General features: G+C 42.6%; 1 protein-coding gene across 2 annotated transcripts in view; it reads right to left on the bottom strand.

The window, feature by feature from the left end:
* The window catches only part of flrt2 (fibronectin leucine rich transmembrane protein 2), a 51,508-nt gene that overhangs the window by 38,174 nt on the left and 6,346 nt on the right, over positions 1-6,988 (bottom strand). The window contains exon 1 of one of the 2 annotated variants that reach the window (XM_025056849.1): positions 1,941-2,809. The exons of the other annotated variant lie outside the window; for it this stretch is intronic. The gene's annotated coding sequence lies outside the window, so the exon portion shown is untranslated. Of the gene's footprint in view, positions 1-1,940; positions 2,810-6,988 lie in introns of those variants that run through there. 2 annotated transcript variants of the gene reach the window in all.

The following is a 6,988-nucleotide window of genomic DNA, read 5'->3' as shown; positions in this document are numbered from 1 at the left end:
ACACACACACACACACAAACGCTGTGCCGCACGTACAGTAGACAGAAATAGCTAGCGTGTCACACTGCCAGAGTAATGTCAAATAATCTTAATTATTGCTACTTATTGGCTTGAATTGACTTGAGATGAAGAGGCTCAAACCGATTATTCTGCCATCTGCGCTGTTCAAAAAAACCACATTCCAGCTGTCACACGCACCCATCCATTCATTCATGTCCCATATTAAACTGTTTTGACCACCTGCCTGTCGCCCGCAGCGGTTCTACTATAGGTGAAAGAGTCCTACTTTCAGCACTTGAACCTATTGAAAAGTCGTGCCGTCAGGAATGCTGACACTTTAGTGACATATTTACAGAAACGCTGCCTAAACTGTGGCGCACGGAATCTGCAGCGAGGCGGAAAAAAAGTTTGGAAATGTTACGCCGGAGAAACCGGTGAAACTCTACGTCATACTCTGCAACATGTCCGTTTGAATTAATGTACCTTTTTTTTTTTCTCTTCCTGTTCATAAAAGCATTCGGTTGAGATGTTTAATTTGACAACAAATCTCTGAAATCTCAAATGAAATGTCAAAAGGTAATAAAATTTCTAATTGGCTACTTCATTGCATAAATTACATTTTATAAACACTTTATAAAGGTCTGAGTTGGTGCTACGGCTACCGTTGATGCTACCTGTTGCCGTGGATACAAGATTCAAAAAGAAAAAAAAAAAAAAAACTCCTGAGTGAGAGTAGAGTTAGTTGGATACAAGATTCAAAAAGAAAAAAAACAAAAAACTCCTGAGTGAGACAAGAGTTAGAAATGAGTATTTAATATATGTTAATCATAAAGTAAGAGGAATAAATGAGACTTTCATTTCATTTAAAAACTTGATATAGTCACATTTTCAAAACTTAGCACTTAGCGGCTAATGCATCGCATCTGACTTGTGTGTGTTGTTTACTCTTTTCCAACTGTAATGTTTACTTGCTAATCTTACACTTTGGCAGTCATGGTGAAGGGGACTTGGCTGCGTGTTGAAAAGCAAAAGCTGCTTTTTTTTTTTTTTTTTTTTTTAAGTGAAGTAAAAAACCCAGGGCAGTTTCCTGGCTCACGAGTAGTAAAAAGTTTGTCCTCTTACAGTGGTCGCTGTCAGCCAAGAAGTGTGTTTTGTTTACCTGTGAGGAGCACTGAAGCACTTCGCACCCATTTAAATAATGAGGCCATCGCCGCTGATGTTAGAGATAATTGTCGGTGTTTAACATCAGACACTTTTAGAGTTATTGCTGCAAACGCTCACAATTATCCGAAAATTACTTACTAGCGCGTCCAAGTCGAGAGCAGGTGGCAGATTTAAGAATAAAAAAAAAAAGGAGTTCTGAATATTTTAAAAAAACAGCCCTTGAGCGAGGATGAGAATGTACAATTTGAATATGGCCCGAAAAAAAAAAAATGTGTACTCAACCTTTTATTTAGTGTCTTCTTAAGGGCACCCATTAAAATAATCAAGCCTGTTAAAAACTTCGCTTCAGAGGGATTTGTCACCGGCGAAGCTGACAAGACGAGAGCACGGGGTCAGCCAGAAACACAGTGAACAACAGGCAGTGAACTAGAAAGAAACATGGCAGCCATGAATAATGCAGGGCTAAAAAGGTTCATCTAATGGAGCTGAGAAAACTTTGAAAAGTTCATCTCTGCTTTCCAGTTGAAGACGCTGCCGGCTCGGAGGCTGTTTGACTGTAACACGTCCTCCAAGCACAGCTGGGGGGGGGGCGCAGGCGCTGATTGGTTTAATTATGTGTGGCTTGATTAGGCATCATAATGATGCTCTCACAAAATTCCAGATATGAATCACAATGATCCCCAATACACGGAGAGACAAACCGCTTCACATGTCTTTTTTTTTTCATTTTTAACCAAGACACCCCACAGTCCATAAACATCAAGATGGGCACTTACCATCTTTGGACACTTGGCGGTCCTGGCAGTGTCAGGAAAAAAAAACACAGACGCAGAGCGACAGGGAGCACGACCTCGCCGCGTTCCACTCACATCCCAGCCTCCGCTCACAGACACCGGGACGAGACCATCGGGGCTCGTTAACTTGAAAGCACGGATGGAGGTCGGCGGGCTCGCTGGAGTGTGTCAAGAGGAAACTGCAGGCACCAGCCAGCCAGCCAGCCAGCCAGGCCGCCAAGAGACAGACAAAAGCAGAGATAACTCAGAGACGCCAGCGCTTTCTTCTTCCTCTTCCTCCTCGCTTTCTCTGGTGTAACTCAACCCCGGGAGAAAGCCCCGGCGAGCAGACACATAGAACCAGTTCCAGACCTGTCCTGCACCGACGACTGCCTCTCCCCCTTCTGTCTGCTTTTTCTCTCCTCGCAGTTTTTTGGTATCATTTAACTCTTGATTCCGTGGCCCGGCGATGAGCTCACCGGGGTTCTCAGGTTTCAGCTCTTTTACTGGAATGTGAGGCCAACTAGCAGAGAGGCAGAGGTGCTGAGAGGACGGTGTCTGTCATCCGGGGGAGATAGACTGGAGGGATATCTGAGGGGGAGCCTGGAGTGGCGAGAACAAAACGGGAGTTCCAGGGGTCAGGGGTTACGGATGTTGTGGGGGCCAGACAACATTTGACGACTCGAGGCAGGCAGACTGTGGACTTAAGACTCGGAGTACATTTACACGCTCAAATTCACACACACACACACGTATGGACAACCTCCGTCTAAGTGCCAGATTTATTGCTCACTTACGGAGCTGAGTGTTGTCCTCGGGGGAAAGGTTTTGTAACGCTGCTGTTGTTGTATTTAAAAAAAAAAAAGTTAAATAAATAATCATGGTTAAAAAATTTGATAGAAAAACAACTTTAAATTTTGAGAAAAAAAAAATTTAAATGAGACAGAAAAGGAACTTCCTTTATACAGTGGCAGAATTTTTAAGTTTTAGTTTGAACAAAGAAATGTAGTTCAACAAAAGAAAAAAAAAAACTTTTTTTTTCTTCCATGCAGGAATTTAAAAAAGAAAATCAGTCACTAGAACTGTATGTTGGCGAGCGGAATATTAACAATAGCCTCAGGTTAAAGATTGAGCTTCACATCAAACTGAAAAACACTACAAGCCTCATATATACTTCATATATTTGGTGTATATATGAATGAGTACAGTGTTTCCCAAACTTTTTTTTCTGGGGACCCAAATTTTCAAAGTCACTAACCAAATCAACAGTCATTATTCGTAAACTCCTGGAAAACATTATGCGATGAGACGACCCAAAAAACCCCTCTTGCGACCCACCTGAGGGTCGCGACCCAGTCTTTGAGAAACAATGAATTAATATATGTGGAAATACATATGTATTTTCCCCAATTATATTTCATTGCAACATTTATTTCCGGTTAAATATTCACCAAACCTAACCAGGAAACTGCTAAAACATCATAATAACTAACATATAGTTTTAACCAATCACAGAACAGATAGCATCCACCCCCCTAAACAACGCAATCACAGTTCACGCAGTTGCTCTCTGTGTAACGACGCCTCAGTGGTATCGCCGCCAAAGCAAACCTGTCCTGTTTCCATTAACACAGGCTCTTTAATAATGTGAAACGACAAGCCAAACCAGCTGATTAGCTCGGCATGCGGCAATGCAAATGAACGTGTTCGCCGCGCATTATTCCGGGGGCCTTTTCCAAAACGCTGGCCACCCTGATTAATTCCCCCGAACACAACATAAGCAGACGGAATCCTTGTAAGTAGTTCAGAAAAGACAAATATGAATAAGTGCATTTTAAGAGTCCTAAAACACGATTGGTTTTCCACATGGCCTTCGATGCAGTTCCTCGGTAATTTCGCCTGATTTAATTGTTTACGACAGAGTTAAATTCCCGGTTACTCCTCTCCGCCTGTTCCTTAAACAAATTCCACCGCCGTCGTGTTTATTTTTTTGTCATTTAAAACAGCTGTAAGGTAATTATTCCTGTCCCTCTGTACACAATTTTGACGTCAAGTCAAACGCACATGCCTGGATGGTCGCGTCGTGTTTAAAAAAAAAAAAAAAAAAAGGAAAGAAAAGGAAAGAAAAGTCAGTTTCTCTCGAGCTGGTTTTGTGTACATTTTTTTTTTTTTTTTTAGGAATGATGCAACGTTCCCATACACAAACTAGGAGTTTCAGAGTTCATTAAAAATAATTGAATTCATGTGCGAGCACAAGCCGTGTCGCATCGGTGTTATACATCACAAATACAGGCGATAAAGTGACCTCAGATGTGACTCAACACCTCAAAAACTTCCCAAAAAAAAAAAAAAAAATCCCTAACATGCTAACATTTCACCAAGGCAGGATTTACGGCCACATTTCTAAAAGTTAACGTCGGGATGAAAAGGGCAGCTGTTTGTACTTTGTTGGCTTTGTGTTGGCATTGACTCACAGGAGTCTTAAACACACTGTTGACCAACTTTATAGGAGCCATTTATTTGGCACAGTCACCAACTTCCAGCCGAGACTGTTCACAGTGTGGACAGAAGGTTGTCCAGAAGAAAAAGGAATCGGTTCTGGAAAAAGCTATTGATATTTGATTTTTTTTTTTTTTTTTTCAAAATTAAATGCAGCCCAGCCTACAACAGCACAGTCATGAATCTTGGCGTAAATACGTAGTAAAAAAAAAAAAACTTTTCTTGCTCTATGCCATATGCATAAATCAATACGTTTCCTAAGTGAAGGCATTACATTTTGTTATGTTTATGATCTTCTCATGTGAGTTATATATGGCGGCAGGAATCAGAGTGTCTTATGGTTCACATTTTTGTTGATATGACGATATATTTGCTCATGGTAAACATTCAACCTGGCCTTTCAGTTTGAGCTTTGCATAACCTTTCTGGCTCTGCAGCTAATCATATGTTTCCGCACTGATCGTATACATGTATATGTCGCAGTGTGATCCAATACTTATAATATATAGTCACTGCTCATTATATGACACTATAGCAGGAGTGGGCAAACTGGTTCGTGGGCCAATACGAGGTTCAGAATTTGACTGACAGGATGGTTCAGTATCGGTTGGATGAAGAAAAAAAGAAGTTGGACGAAACAGAAATGACTCGCACATTCTGCTAGTCTTCGGCAGGCCGGATTAGAAAGCCCAGCGGGCCGTATTTGGTCCACGGGCCACAGTTTGCCCAAGTTTATTATTATTTTTTCCAATGTATTTTAAACTGCACATGATCTACTTTGCATATTAGCGTTAGATCCCAGTCTACTTATGGGTGCGCCCCTGGTGTTAGATGTTGAAAAATGCAGTTTGAGCGACGGCAGGTGTGATGTCTGACTCGATGAGGCCTTTGTCACAAACAGAAGTACAAACCAAATCCTTGGCCCTTTTTTTTTTTTTTTTTTCTTGTAAAGATGTCATTATTCAAATAACTCCCCTCTGCAGCATGACTAAACAGAGTGTTTGAAGTGGTCTGGCATTTATTTGTTTACTACTTTGCCAGTCAACTTTCTGCAGTTTAACCCTCCCCCCGCCCCCCGTCCCCTCTTCTGCGGCTCCAGCTGGCTCAGAATCGCAGCTCTCTGCTGGCCCAGCGATGCTTAGGCCCCTGGGAATGTGTGGTCTTTATTAAAGAGGGGAAGTGTGCGAATGAGCACTGCAGGCCCCGCGTCTCAGGAATCCTGATCCGTTTCCCCCTCGTGGCACTTTTCACTAGCGCGGCCAGCAAATCATTTACACAGAGTTCTGTATGAGGCCCTTTCTGCTTTTTCTGGAGAATAAGTCTGGCTGATGGAGGTGGGGTCTGCACGGTGGGGGGGGCGGCTACACTTGCTAACATTACTGTTTGTGTAGATGAGCGCCGGCACAGGAACACCTTCTGCAGATCTGTTCCCATGGGAACGGCAGCCATAGCAAACAGCTTGTTTTTTTTGTGTGTGTGTTTTTTGGCATTGTTGCCACTTCTGGAGCTCTGACAGACACCGGGGAGGTCTGATATGCTAAGCGTTGCCAGGTAGGGCTTATACTAAAAGGAATGTTTTCCCTTTGACTTTGGCCCTGTGTGTTTTTACTTGCCATGCTGAGTTTTTTTTTTTTTTTTTTTGGTCAAGAGACTTCAATGGAATCCAGTGTGTTTTTCACCTTCATTTCGGTGAGGAACGTTGTTCAAACAAAGTTCATATTCCGGAGCTTTAGACCACGCCGCAACGCCGAGAGGCTGAACTCGTTCTCCAGGGTTCACAATCCTCGGGTGGATCACGAGATCCGTTTCAGTCAAATGACTTCTGGTTAGTGTTACACCATCCACATGCTTGACCGACAGACACTTGGCTTTGGCTTTGACCTTTGTGTGTTTCTGCAGGAATTCCACACCACAAAACGGGACTTTAAAAAAAATAAAATAAAATTTGAAATGATAACATCAGTCCACGGGTTTGCTGACTTCATTAGCATTTTGTAACAGTAAACCTCACGGCCTAATCTTGAAAAATAAAGAGCCGTGAAGTTCGACGGCCCTGTTTCTGCCGCTGACGATCAAGAAATGTGTCAGTGCACAAATGAAGGGAAATTCGAGTACAACAGCAGTCGCTAACAGCAGTCGCTAACAGCAGTCGCTAACAACAATCGCTAACAACAATCGCTACAATCTCAAAAAAGGCAGGCTTCTTCTCAAAATCAATTCGGACCATTTGTGTCTAGAAAAAAGACACAACTTCACTCAATTCCCCTAAAATATCAAAGACAATTTCTGGCCCTAATACGCATTTATATGGAATATTTTACTCTGTTGATTTAAACATTAGACACACAGTGTGTGAGGAAAGTTAAAAATAAGAGTACAGGTCCGATTTATTGTGTTTGGATACCTAAATGAAAACATACCAGATGAAACCCTTCACACCAGGCGTCTTGCTGAGAGAGAGAGCCGCACGGAGAGCAGAACCCACCAGCCTCCCCCCCTTCCCACTTCACGCCCCCCCGCCCCCCCCCGCAACCTGCCTCTCAAATGTGCCA

The sequence above is a fragment of the Cynoglossus semilaevis genome, chromosome 7, assembly GCF_000523025.1.
Source record: "Cynoglossus semilaevis isolate Cse_v1.0 chromosome 7, Cse_v1.0, whole genome shotgun sequence".
NCBI lineage: Eukaryota > Metazoa > Chordata > Actinopteri > Pleuronectiformes > Cynoglossidae > Cynoglossus > Cynoglossus semilaevis.
Note: the sequence above shows the minus strand (reverse complement) of the source record. Positions and strands in the feature narration are given on the sequence as shown.